Raw genomic sequence first — 13,619 nt, forward strand, 5'->3', positions numbered from 1 at the left:
CCAGCCATCAGCGCCCACATGTACACCTTGCTACCGAGTCACTGCATCGTGCAGCCGACCGCCAGGTGCGTAACCAGCCATCCTGAGCTCAGCACGTGGTCACGAAGACACAAGGGCACCGACTCTGACCAGCTCACTGAGGAACATGAGGAAAGGCGCCGACCCCCGTGCCAATGGCTCTCGTGAGAACACTCAGTCTGTCCCCGTCACTCGGGGGGCAAGTCCCACACCTGCCCAGCACTCCCCTCACCGCCATGCTCAGAGAGGCCACCGTTCACCCCCAGACCCGCGGCTGTGGCCACTCAGGTCGGGAGGGGCAGGGCCTGTCCTCAGACGGCAGCCTTCTGAGCGGGCCTCGAGGCCACCGGAAGCAGAAGACGGCCACGCGGGCCTGGGCGCCCCGAGCACGACGCTGCGTGCGGTGCGCTTCCCCGATCCGTGTGTCACGCTCAGCAGTGAGCTCCTTTAAACGTGTGTGTTAAAATCAATGGAGTCAAGATTAAGTCACCCTCCTGCCCACTCATAGATGCCATTTTCTTTTTGATCCACACACCACATTTCAAATTAAGTACTGACAAGCTAACTATTCACAACTACCAAAGGTGGAAACAAACCAAGTGTCCATCGACAGATGAACAGATAAACAAATCGTGGTCTATCCACATGATGGAATATCATCCAGCCATAAAAAGGCAGGAAGCGGGCTTCCCTGGTGGCGCAGTGGTTGAGAGCCCGCCTGCCGATGCAGGGGACGCGGGTTTGTGCCCTGGTCTGGGAAGATCCCACGTGCCGCGGAGCGGCTGGGCCCGTGAGCCGTGGCCGCTGATCCTGCGCGTCCGGAGCCTGTGCTCCGCAATGGGAGAGGCCACAACGGTGAGAGGCCCGCGTACCGCAAAAAAAAAAAAAAAAAAAAGGCATGAAGCCACTGACACTTGACCACAGGGGTGACCCTGGAAGACACGACGCTGAGTGAAAAGAAGCCAGACGCAGAGGGCCACGTGCTGCGTGGTTCCAAATATGTGAACTGTCCGGCACAGGCAAGTCCACGGGTGCCGGGTCGGGGAGGGGAGGGAGAGGGAATGACTGCTGATGGGCACAGGTTTCCTTGGGGTGACGGAAAACTCAGAAACTAGATGGTGGTGATGACTGCACAACACCGGGAATGTGCTTAATGCCACTGAGTTTTTACACTTTAAAACGGTTACCATAGTAAATTTTATGTTATATGTATTTTACAAAAAAAAAAAAAAAACGAAAATAGCAAAATTCTCATTGTTTTGCCTTAATAGAAGTGCTAATAAAATTCAACCCACACCAGGCTTCCCTGGTGGCGCAGTGGTTGAGAATCTGCCTGCTAATGCAGGGGACACGGGTTCGAGCCCTGGTCTGGGAGGATCCCACATGCCGTGGAGCAACTAGGCCCGTAAGCCACAACTACTGAGCCTGCGCGTCTGGAGCCTGTGCTCCGCAACAAGAGAGGCCGCAATAGTGAGAGGCCCACGCACAGCGATGAAGAGTGGCCCCCACTCGACACAACTAGAGAAAGCCCTCGCACAGAAACCAAGACCCAACACAGCAAAAATAAATTAATTAATTAATAAACTCCTACCCCCAACATCTAAAAAAAAGGAAAAGGGAAACCTCAAAAAAAAAAAAATTCAACACACATCCAGATTTTGTATAAATATGATCATTACTCTACAACCGAAAAAAACAGCTTCAAACTCACAGGGTACGAACATCAGAATAGGACTGCTGGTGGTCAGTCCTCACATAAAAATAAGTTTCCAAAGAGTCCACATCTGTGAGCGATACACATTGAGGCACTTATCAATGAAGTCAAGTCTGGGATTTGCTTTGAAATAATCTGGGGGCAGCGGAGAGGGGGAAGAGCCTACATTACAACAGTCAAAGCTGAGTGATGGGGGTTCACTGAACTATTCTATTTTTATAAGTTGAAAATCCTCCATAACAATAAGTCTTGCTTTGTTTTCAAGCAAATTTCCAAAGATCTCTGACCTGCTGGATCATATTCTGTGTAGACAAAAGAACTAGATGCCCCTAAGCTGTCAAACCCCAGGGGCTCAACCCGGCACCCTCCACCTGGGCCCCACAGCACGGGGTCACCTGGGGGCAGCCCTGGCCACAAGAGGCCACACAAAGGACTCCCCGAAAACAACCAGAGCCCCAGGTCAGACCACCGGGCAGCAGCACACAGAGGCGTCCGTTCTGGTCCTTCACACTGCCACCCAACATGCCATCTGGGCCCCGAAATGCCTGCCCCAATTCAGCTGTCAGCTGGGGTCCAGGCGACGCCTGCCAACACGGGGAGCTTCCACTGCAATGCTTTTGCTGGAGCCCCGGCACCTCGCAGCACTGCAGACGGAGCTCGCCCCCAGGCCAGGGCCCGAGCAGCATGGTGCTGCCAGACCTCCCTCCCGAGACGCAGGAGGAGGCCCAGACTTGTCTCTCTTTCTCCCTCTTCTAGAACAAGGTCTGCAGGGGAGGCGAGGCAGGTATCTGCCTCCACCTCATCCCGCATCATATTCCCAGTGTCTAGGAAAGCACGTGGCACATGGCAGATGTTCAACTAAATGCTGCTGTGTCGTCCTGACTCGATGGATACGGCTCCGAAGGTGCACTGGAAAGACCTGCTTTTCACAAACGCCAATGCAAGAGATAGGATGGAAGGCACCAGGATGTACCAGCGTTGGGCGCCAGAAAAGCAGGGGACAGGAGACGAGGAGTTATGGTACAAACAATACCACCTAAAATAGCACCAGAGATGCTCTGGAATGTAGAGCCTGGTGGGGGGGGTGGAGAGGACGGAGGGGGTGCGGGACAGGGTATGGAGGTGGGGGAGGGGAGTCTCGCAGGGACAAGGAAGAGGACACGGCAGAGGGAGGTAGGAAGCTCCACCACCCGGAGCACGAGCCTGCCATGACGGGACTGTGTGAGGCCTTGGGTCCCCAGAGCAGGGCCCAGGACACGAAGGGAGACGAGTGGGCACGACGGGAGGGGTGGGGGCTGCAAAGGGCTGGCGCTCACAACCCCATCCAGAGATGGCGCCGACCCTGGCACTGACCCAGTGTTGCCAGGCAACAGTGCAGGCCCTCGGCCGCCAAGTGTTCTGATTTGTCAGTGAAGCCGCAAGTCTGGACTGCTATGTAAGATCTCCTGATTTTCACGTCAGCATCGGGGTAGACAGAATAATGGCCTCCCAAGATGCCCAATCTTGATCCCAGTTACATGGCAAAGGGGAGTTACAGGAGCAGATGCGATTAAGGTTTCTAATCAGCTGACATTAAAACGGGGGGAGGATCCTGGATGATCCGGGGGCACAGTGTAACCACAAGGGACCTTAAAGTACAAGTGGGAGGCAGAAGAGCCCGTGTCAGAGGGACGCGGTGTGAGAGGGACAGGACTGGCTGCCGCTGGCTTTGAAGAGAGAAGGGACCACGAGGCACAGACGGCCTCGGGAGCTGGAAAAGGCGGGGGAACAGGGCTCCCCTAGAGCCTCCAGAAGCAGCTAACCCTGCCTACACTGTGACTTTAGCTCCCTAAGAGCCGTGTGGACTTCTGACGCATACAACCGTATTGCTTTAAGCCACTTCGTGTGTGGTAGTTTGTTACAGCAGCCATAGAAAACCAATACAGCAACCAAGTTTAATTTTTAGCAAGAGGCACAGTACGACCCAGACGGAAAGCATCGGTGGGCTGCATCGAGCCCAGGGACCACTTTTGCCGAGGGCACACTTGGAGGGCTGAGGGCCGGGCCATCCCTGGGTACCCAGCACCAAGCCTGACACACAGCAGCCTCTCACATGCACCTCAAGGTACGGCCGGGGTCCCTCACCTGTGACAATCTGGTCACAAAGGTGTCCAGGGGTTTCTGGAAAACAGAGCTGCTTGGCTGTCAGGAGGCCTTTGCCCAGGGGACCTGCTCACCAGGCGTGAGGGCGCTGCCTCGGCCGTCCCCCCGCCCCCCGCCCTGGGACCTGAGGAACCAACCTCCAGTACAGGTGGGGTGGCTGAGAACCCTCTCCAACCCCACCTGCTGCGGCAAAAGAAAGGAGTGTGGACGTTTCGGGTACCCAGCCCGCCCCGGCACCACAGCAATGACATCACCTTCGCTTGTCTCAAACCACAGAGGACCTCCTCTCATAGGAGCCTTTTCAGCTCCCCAGGCGCAGACAGAGCAGAGCTGCTCTGAGCACCCACGGCCCGGCCGCTCACTGCCAAGACTGTGTGAGAAGCACGGCGGGCTCCCAGCCCACTCCCGCCGCCTGGGGCCCTCTGTCCCCCAGAACGCCCGCTCTTCTTTCAAGACTCTACTTATGTACCATTTCCTCTCTGACACCCAGGTGCATTCTCAGTGTCTAACACCACTTTCTAGAGGTCTCTCTCTCTCCCGTGTCAGGAGCCACCCTCTGCATCTTGGGGCTGACACTGTCCCATGTCAGCAGCCACCCTCTGCAGACCATCAGCTACATGAGGGCAGGAACTTACTTTTTTTTTTAATTGAAGTATAGTTGATTTACAATATCATGTTAGTTTCAGGTGGACAGCACAGTGATTCAGGTGTGTGTGTGTGTGTGTGTGTGTGTGTGTGTACTTTTTCAGATTACTTTTCCTTCTAGGTTATTACAATATATTGAGTATAGTTCTCTGTGCTACAGAGTAGGTCCTTGTTGGTTATTTATTTTATATATAGTCATGTGTATATGTTAATCCCAAACTCCTAATTTATCCCTCCCAGGTACTTACCTCTTGTATGTATTCCCAACGTACAGTACATAACATATATGTGTTCAATAAACATTGAATAAAGATTGAATGAACTGGACTGTAAACTAATCTTTTCTGGAAATATCATAAATGATGATATTGTGGTATGTGTTAAATACACCAGGTAAAACCTCACTTCTGATCTTTAATCAATAAAGTGAATCTACCTCAATTAGGAGCCTTAAATTACAACTACCTTTACTGTAGTTACTTTAAAGAAATGTAGTCTTACATTTTACAAGTAGTGTCTGTTGCAGTCATTACAATCAGGGGTGCAGGAAGGAACCTGGCTCCCAGGCTGGACTGGCCGGTAAGGACCGGTGGTGCCTGCTCCACAGACGTGGCTAAGAGCCAGGCTCAAGGAGGTCACCAGACTGGTGGGCCACAGTCTCTTCTGCCCTCACCTTGCTGGCACACTGCTAGCCCAGCCCCGCCCTCCCAAGGTGGTTCAAAGGCAAACCTGGTCATCCTGCCCCTCCTCCTCTGGCACATTCCACCTAACCTGCCCCCTGCCCTCCCCTGCCCTCCGCAGCAGCGCAACAGGAGCTCCGGGCCCCAGCACCCCACACACACCTCACGACTACGAAGGCCTCCTGCTCTCTCTGGCTCCAGCCTCCTCCCACCTCCTAATCCCTGGCACTCCCAGAAGCTCCCTGAGCACACAGTTCAGCCTCTCAGCCCACACAAAGCATCTGAATCAGCTGGAGCACTTCTAAAACACCACTGGCTCCCACTCCACGGTCTGGGGCGGGGCCGCATCACAGGCGTCCTGAAAAAGCTTTCCAGGCCATGCGATCTGCAGGTGCAGACAAGGATACGAACCGCAGGCTGGCGAGGCGTCGCAGCCACCTTCCCGGCCGCAGGAAGGCCCCGAGGTCCTTGCCTCCCCCACTCGCTCTGACACACACCCTGGGACTGGCTCCGGGGCTGGGGCCCATCCAGCCCCAGGAGGCCAGCCTGGCCAGGCCCTCACCCACGGGAGCTATGCCACGCGGCAGGCCCCGCCAGAGGCCCCCTCGCTCGGGTCCCTACTGCCGCACCCCCCAGTCCCAAGGTCGTGGCCTCATCACAGCCAGTGGCCGCCTGGCCACCTCGGCGCTCGCTGCTCTCAGCAGGCATCGGCCCAGCAGAGCTGCTTCCGGAGCCTGCGCCGCCCACCCCCACCCCCGGCCCCGCCCCAGGCACCCACCCACGCCCGCGCCCTCTGCTGCCTTCTCCCGGACGCAGCTCCCTGTCCTGCCAGGTCCAGCTTCAATCCTACCTTCTCCCTGACTCTTCCAGACTTTTCTCCATTCCTGACTTCCTGACCGAGAAAATCAACATCACAACTCAACAAACCACCAGCTTCTGTCTCACTGATGCTGACTGTCTTCTCAGTTAGACTGAGCTCCTGGTGGCGAGAGCCATGGCACCTCTCAAACACCCAGCCCTCTGACCCTAGAGACTACGTGCCGTATAACCCCAAGGCTGACGCTGATCTCAAATGTCAGCCCTATTGTCAAGGAACTGCCCTTGATTTGTGCCCACGCTTCTACATCAACCAACGGCCTCTCATAAAGTGGCCCAAAAACTATTTCTCTGACCATCATTTCCCAAAATTTTGGATCCAAAGTACACTCGTTATACCCCATGACAGCTCTGGGTATCAAATGGGCACTCAGGGCTTCCCTGGTGGCGCAGTGGTTGAGAGTCCGCCTGCCGATGCAGGGGACACGGGTTCGTGCCCCAGTCCGGGAGGATCCCACGTGCCGCGGAGTGGCTGGGCCCGTGAGCCGTGCCCGCTGAGCCTGCGCGTCCGGAGCCTGTGCTCCGCAATGGGAGAGGCCACAATAGTGAGAGGCCCGCGTACCGCAAAGAAAAAAAAAAAAAAAAAAACGGGCACTCAGGGAGGACGTACTTTCAAATAAAAATGTGACTTCTCAGCCTGTCAGTATTCCTTTATTGCCATGACTTTGGGGGAGGGGGACACAGAGAAGCGGGCAGACTCTGGATAGCAACTTTTTGCTCTCATGATTTAGTCACCTCAGAGTCTTAAAGAGGTTACAGAACAACAAATTCGAGTCCAAACCTCCCGGGCCTCCCAAGAGGGCAGGGCACGTACTGACACATAGCTGTCTATCAGCCCTTGCTGGGGAGCTGCAGGCAATCTTCAAACCTTGGGAAAGTGAGCACACCCCAGCCTCCTCACCCTTGGTACGACCAGAAAAATGACCCATTTGCTAGAAGTCACGCATGAACTGCCTGCTGAGGAAGGAGATGCTTCACGTTTTTACTTACACGTGACGTTTTAAAGCTACCGAGCTCTTCAGCGTGAATCTGATCACATTTTAACAGCATTACCAGACCATTCTTTAGTCCTAAATTCCCATGTGTCATGTTTACGGAACAAATGCGCAGAGCTTCACGATTACAGAGCAAAAAGAAAGAGCCCCTTCTCTCAAAGAGCAATTTGGGCAATGATTTTAACACAGCTTTGCAAACACAGAAACCCTTACCAGCCACAAAGACTTCCTCCCGCAAGCCCAGCTGGGGCTCCCCCAGGGCCGTGCTCTACACACCCAGGCAGCTTCGGGTCTTAGAACTGACTTCTGCAGCCCTGGGCCGGGAGGGGAGGTGTTGCCACAGAAACAGCTTCCTGAGCTCCAAACTCAGGCCCGCATGGGACTGAATGCAGGTCCTGCCGGGCACTGGGTGGGTGCATGTGAACAAGTCCGAGCCCTCCGAGCCCCAGCTCTGCTCCCCTGCGAAATGCCTGCGGGTTTGCCGTAAGCGTACACTGAGGTAGTGGGAGCCTAACACGGCTGCGGGCCGAGGCCATGGAAATAGTGTGGTTTTCAATCTGACACTGGCGGCAGCAAATACCAGCTGGGGCGCTGACTGGCTGTGTGGCCTGAGGCAGGCTGCTGAACCTCTCTGAGACTTAGTTTTTGCACAGGCAAAAAGAGCAGTGGTGACAGGTCTTGGAGGATCACAATGAAAATTAACTACTGGGCATAAAAGGAGTCACACAGGGCCTGGCACAAAGGAGACACTCAAAGACCATCAGGGCTCACACACACCCACGTGTTTGGTTTTGATGGACAAGCTGATAATTACCTACTGGAGGAAATTAATTTTTTTTCCAAACTCTAAACACCAAAGAATATGAAATCACTAGGAATTGTTGGAGGGAGGAGTGACTTCCATTAACACCAGTGGCCGCCCCAGTGGCCCCGTGGGAGTCTGCTCCATGCCCAACGCCACACCCCCTGCCCTTTCCCAGCTGCATTTCTAAAGGGCCTTGACAGTGAACATCTCGCTTGATGTGTGGGAATGAAGAACCAGCTTTTCAAACAGGATCCTGGATTTACTGCCTCTTTGAAGGGCACTGACATCTTACGTTCCCTTCATGAAGGAAAACATCCCAACTAACCCACAGGGTCACGACGCCTGTGACCACAGCCCAATTACAATCACGTAAGAACAAGTGAAAACATTGCTTTGAGAAAACCAAATTCCCTTCGCAAGGGTCATGCCATCATCTGAGCGATACACAGAAGCACCTGGGGGGCAGAACAGGTGAAAACATCGCTTTGAGAAACCAAATTCCCTTCCCAAGGGTCATGCCGTCATCTGAGCAATACACAGAAGCACCTGGGGGGCAGAAGGGAGCCGCTGTTGGTGAGCCTCCGGCACAGCTGGCCCTCGCAGGCTCCCCACACGCCTTCTCACTCTGTCCTCTGGGCCACGGTTCCCAAATCTGGCCCCAGAACCAGCAGCATCAGTAACACCCAGTAACTGGCTGAAAATGCCCATTTTCAGGCCTCACTCCAGACCCACTGAATCAGAAACTCTGGGGGAGTTTCTGAAACTCTGCGCAATGCCGATGTGCACCAGCGTCTGACAAAGACCACTAGTCTGTCTGCAAAGTGGTTATTATTGGCCCTCTTTAGAAGCAAGGAAACCAAAGCTCAGTGATTAAAGTGCCCGAAGCCATCCAGCCAGGAGGCCAATTTGTGCCCACATCTGATTCCAAAGCTACTTGTCACAAGGCCTTAGTAGCCAAACTATCTGTACCATTTGGTGTCCTCAGCTACAGAGCCACCGAGATGTGACGATGACACTTCCTTAAGAGGGGAGGGTGGGAGTGAGAGGCGCGACGAAGCCTGCGCTCAGAAGTGATGAATTATAGATGCTTTTAAATCCACATCATGCATCAGCCCTGGATGGTCAGCCACCCCGCAGGGCAAGCCTGCTTCTCCCTGCTCCACTTGTTAGCTGGGTGCCATGAAGAGGACACAGGGGTCCCTCCACTGACCTCTGTGCCCCAATTTCTACCACTGCTTTGACCAGAGAGAGCAAGAAGCTACCCTCCCTGTCTCTAGAGGGCTGGCGCATTCCGCCCAGATCAGGACTAACAGGAAGGCACAAAGCAGCTCCAGCACCTGGGTGGGCCGGGGCTGAGTCACCAGAAGGAATCCCATGCACATGCAGGGGGTATTATAACAGTGCCACAGATCTGCTTCAAAGGAGCCAGGCCAATTTTTAAAACCGAACCCTAAATTTTGCTGCGATCAAGCAGTCCACGAAACTCTTGATATTCAAACCTCAGCACCTTCACAGATCCTAAAGTTAGGAAAAAGACAGACATCTCCTCGTTCACAACTCCCAACCTTCTAAATAAACTTGATGACTTTCAGATCACAAGCTTATCCTTCAACTTAAGTGAGTACTCATCGTCACTGCTTTCTGCAGTGGCTGGTGGAGTAGCAGGGACCCAGGTTTGGTAATCACACAGACCTGAGTTTGACTCCTGGCTGGGTCAGTTCCTCAAAGGTTACCGAACCTCTCTGGGCCTCAGTTTTTCCATTCATGGATGGGTGACAATCCCTGTGTTACACATGGATGTAAAGACAAAATGAAATTATGTTCAACAGCAACAACAAAGTCTGCTCAAACAGCTTTGTATTTTAAGACATCAAAATCCTGGAAGATAGGTGTGGTCAAACGGCCCGTGGACAGATGCTACTCAACACACCCTCTCAGCTTCACAGACACTTACTTCATTGTGTTTGTTTTTCTAAGTTTCTATTTTTAGACACCTTGAACAAGCTAACTAAGACCAAAGAAAATTCCATTGACAAACTTATCAGAAAGCCTGTCAATTTTCAAAAACTCAACAGATGGGGATAAACAGTCATTTCACAATGCATCTGACAAAAGCAAAACCTGCTCTCTCCCACCTCAGCAATCTTAATCAGGTCACCCCACAGTACTCCGTCCTCCTCCAACTCACAGCTGGGCCTAGAGTGCGTCTCTTCACCCCAGTACTCAGTTTCTCAGATGAGGTAACAGGTGTCATAATATTTGGGGATCCAACAGCCAATAGGTGAATCCCAGCCCCATCACCTACTGGCTGTGTGACCTTGAGCACAGGACTGACGCTCCTGGGCCTCGGTTTCCTCACCTGTAGAAAGGAGATAATACCCACGTGACTGACATAGGCCTGCTGGGCCACCAGCAGCAGTTTTTGCAAGAGCAAGACAGAACAATGGAGCCTACAGCAGGGATGGGTAAGTGTGTTCCCTGCCCGCCCCCAGGACTCCTTGCACACCTCACATCTTCGTGCCTGCCACACACCAGAGACTGAGCTGGTGCTGGGGAAGGAAAGGCAGGGCGATCACCGGCCTCAAAGACTTCACAGTGTCACAAGAGCCCCAGATACACAGACAGCGTGCTAAGTACTCCAAAAGAATGCCTGGGGTGGTGAGGCTCAGGGAGCAGAGCTGGAGGGGCCCAGACGCTGGGGGAGCTGGCTGGCGAAGGCTGGACAGAAGATCTGTTTAAACAGAATGCTTGAGTGGAAAGCCCAGCAAACAAATGGGAGGGTAGGACTAGATAATTCCTCATACCCTCCCAGACTTCACTCCCCCAAATCCAAGCCCTTTGATTTCTCCAAGGCTCAGGGTCAACAGGTCCTCATGCCATAAAATGTCAACAACCACATTCATCCACACCCCACCAATCCAACAGGAAGATTCTGGGGAACAGTGAGAACAGCTCTCAGAAAGCTTTGAAAACTTTAACACGCTTCACAAGAGTATGACAATGGGGGCTTCCCTGGTGGCGCAGTGGTTAAGAATCCACCTGCCAATGCAGGGGACACGGGTTCAAGCCCTGGTCCGGGAAGATCCCACATGCCACGGAGCGGCTAAGCCCGTGTGCCACAACTACTGAGCCTGAGCTCTAGAGCTCACGAGCCACAACTACCGAAGCCCGCGCACCTAGAGCCCGTGCTCTGCAACAAGAGAAGCCACCGCCATGAGAAGCCCGCGCGCCGCAACGAAGAGTAGCCCCCGCTCGCCGCAACTACAGAAAGCCCGTGCGCAGCAACGAACACCCAATGCAGCCAAAAATAAATTAATTAATTAAAAAAAAAACTCAAGAAGCAAATAAGCTTTAAAAATGTAAAATAAAAATACAGATATTGGGCTTCCCTGGTGGCGCAGTGGTTGAGAGTCCGCCTGCCGATGCAGGGGACACGGGTTCGTGCCCTGGTCAGGGAAGATCTCACAGCCAACAGAGTGGCTGGGCCCGTGAGCCATGGCCGCTGAGCCTGCACGTCCGTCCGGAGCCTGTGCTCCGCAACGGGAGAGGCCACAACAGTGAGAGGCCCGCGTACCACAAAATGAATAAATAAATAAATAAAAATACAGATATTAAAAAATATATACAGATAAATATGAGAAGATCTTGGCAACTTCTCCGACACAATCACCTGTCCCAAAGATAACTGCTGGAACAAGTACCATTCAGAAACCTGCAGGCCCCTTGGCTGTTCACTTAAATACAGAAGAAAACTTAATTATCAGTGCAAATGCAATCACTGCTGTGAGGGACTGGGTATATGATTGGCCAGCACCTACCATCCATATCTAGAGCTACAGGAGACACAAGTTGTCTGCCAAATCTTCATTATCCTACATAACTGGGGGAGTGCATGGACAATTAAAAACTAAAATTCACCTTTTCAATCATTTTAACCTCCTGTTCCAATCCCTTCTTTCACAGGGCATTTCCTGAGGTGGAAAGGAAGCACTCACACTTCTCATCTTTTCCTGTCCATTTTCTTACGTGAACGTTGAAAAGTGGAAGGGGATAACCCTAAACATCTCTCTAAAAATATTCTGAAACACCCCGGAGAGTGCCCTGGAACCCAAGCATCGAGTTCTGGCACTGACACTGTATTGCTGCATGACCTCGGGCCAATCTCTCTGGGCCTCAGTTTCCCCCATCTGAACCCTCACGATGGTTAAGCCCCATCCTCCTTGCAGCACAGACTCAGATGCGTCCGCAGGGCAGCAAAACAGTGAAGGGCCCCAGACGGAGCCCCTGGGCGGAGGAATGGGTTTCCACAGGCCCCTACCGGGGTTTCTGGGGGAGCAAGCTGCACCTCCCCCGCCCCCCCCCCCCCCGCCCCCCGCCAAGCCACCGGACCAACTCCGATCGCAAACAAAAACCTGTTGGCACGGACTCCTCTAGGAAGGGCCGGCCTCTCCCAAGGCGCTGGGCTCCTGGGGAGCCGCCCCACGGGGAGAGAGAGGAAGGGTCTCCTGGAAGACGCGGCCCCGCGCACCCAGTCACCCACCCGACCAGGCCGGCAGAATCGCCGGGCGGGGTCTCTGCCATCCCACGCGGAACAAAAGGCAGCTGGAGCCTGGCTCTGCCGCCCCCGATCCCGCTGGGCTGTGGGGCGGGGGCGGGGAGGGAGAACCTGGTCCCTGGGGAAGGGAGGGGACCCGCGGCAGCCCAGAGAGGGACGGCCGGCATCCTGGACGGGGGATCCCTCCCCCGACTCCCGGAGGGAAGGGCCGCCTGGCCCGGGGAGGGGAGCAAAGTGCCCCGGGGAGGAGGCGCGGGGTTGTTCTAGGCTTAAAGGTAAACGGTGAGGCCTGGAGGGGCTCCCGGATCTCGGGTGGGAGGAGGGGGCGCCCCAGGCTCCGAGGATACGAAAGGAAAAGCTCCCCGAGGGGAAATGGGGGGGGTCTCTGCAGCGGAACGAGGGATCCAGATGGGGAGGGGGCCGTTCTCCACCTCGTGGGACGGGTAAGAAGGGGTCCCGCCTGAGGTGGAGACACGGCTGGGACTGCGGGGGTGCATGCTCTGGGGGACGGCTGGGGGGGCAGCGCTCTGGGGGCGTCCGCCCGGGAAGGGGCAGGGTCCGCGACCTGGGCCCGCTCCGGCCCCCGAGCCCCGTGGCCCCAGCTCACCTGCGCTCCTCCGGGCCGACCCGGATGCGCGGCTGCGGCCGCCAGTAGCGTTGGGGAGGCGGGAGCGAGGGGAGCCACCGGAGACGCCGGCGCTTCCAGCTCCGTTTGACACCCACACACCAGCCAACATGGCGGCCGGGAGGGGGCGCGCCGACTGCGTGCGCGCGCCCGCCGCCCCGCCCCTCCGCCAGTCCAGGCCCCGCCCCGTGTCCCCGATGCCCCGCCCCTCCGCTCAGCCCAAGCCTCAACGAAGCCCCGCCTCGCGCTCCCGAGGCCCCGCCCCTCCGTCCAGCCCAGGCCTCGCAAGGCCCCGCCAGGTGCCCTCTGGCCCCGCCCCGCGCCTGCTGGCATCCCACCCCGACCCAGCCAGCCCAGACCCCTCGTTCCCCGACCCCAGGGCCTCCACCCGGATACCCACGACCCCACGCAGACTACCCAGCCCTCCCACCGCGCCCCACAGCCTATGCCCCAATACTCTACAAATAACTCCCAAACCCCACACACGCGTCCCAACGACCCCAAACCACCACACAAACCCTGGCAAATTCATATCTGAATCCTCGCACACGGCAAACTTTACTC

General features: G+C 55.2%; 1 protein-coding gene across 1 annotated transcript in view; it reads right to left on the bottom strand.

The window, feature by feature from the left end:
* Positions 1-13,195, bottom strand: part of EPN2 (epsin 2) — a 66,551-nt gene extending 53,356 nt beyond the window's left edge. The window contains exon 1 of the mRNA XM_065896867.1: positions 13,038-13,195. The gene's annotated coding sequence lies outside the window, so the exon portion shown is untranslated. The remainder of the gene's footprint in view (positions 1-13,037) is intronic.
* Between the last annotated feature and the right edge of the window lie 424 nt (positions 13,196-13,619).

The sequence above is a fragment of the Phocoena phocoena genome, chromosome 19 (assembly GCF_963924675.1).
Source record: "Phocoena phocoena chromosome 19, mPhoPho1.1, whole genome shotgun sequence".
Lineage (NCBI taxonomy): Eukaryota > Metazoa > Chordata > Mammalia > Artiodactyla > Phocoenidae > Phocoena > Phocoena phocoena.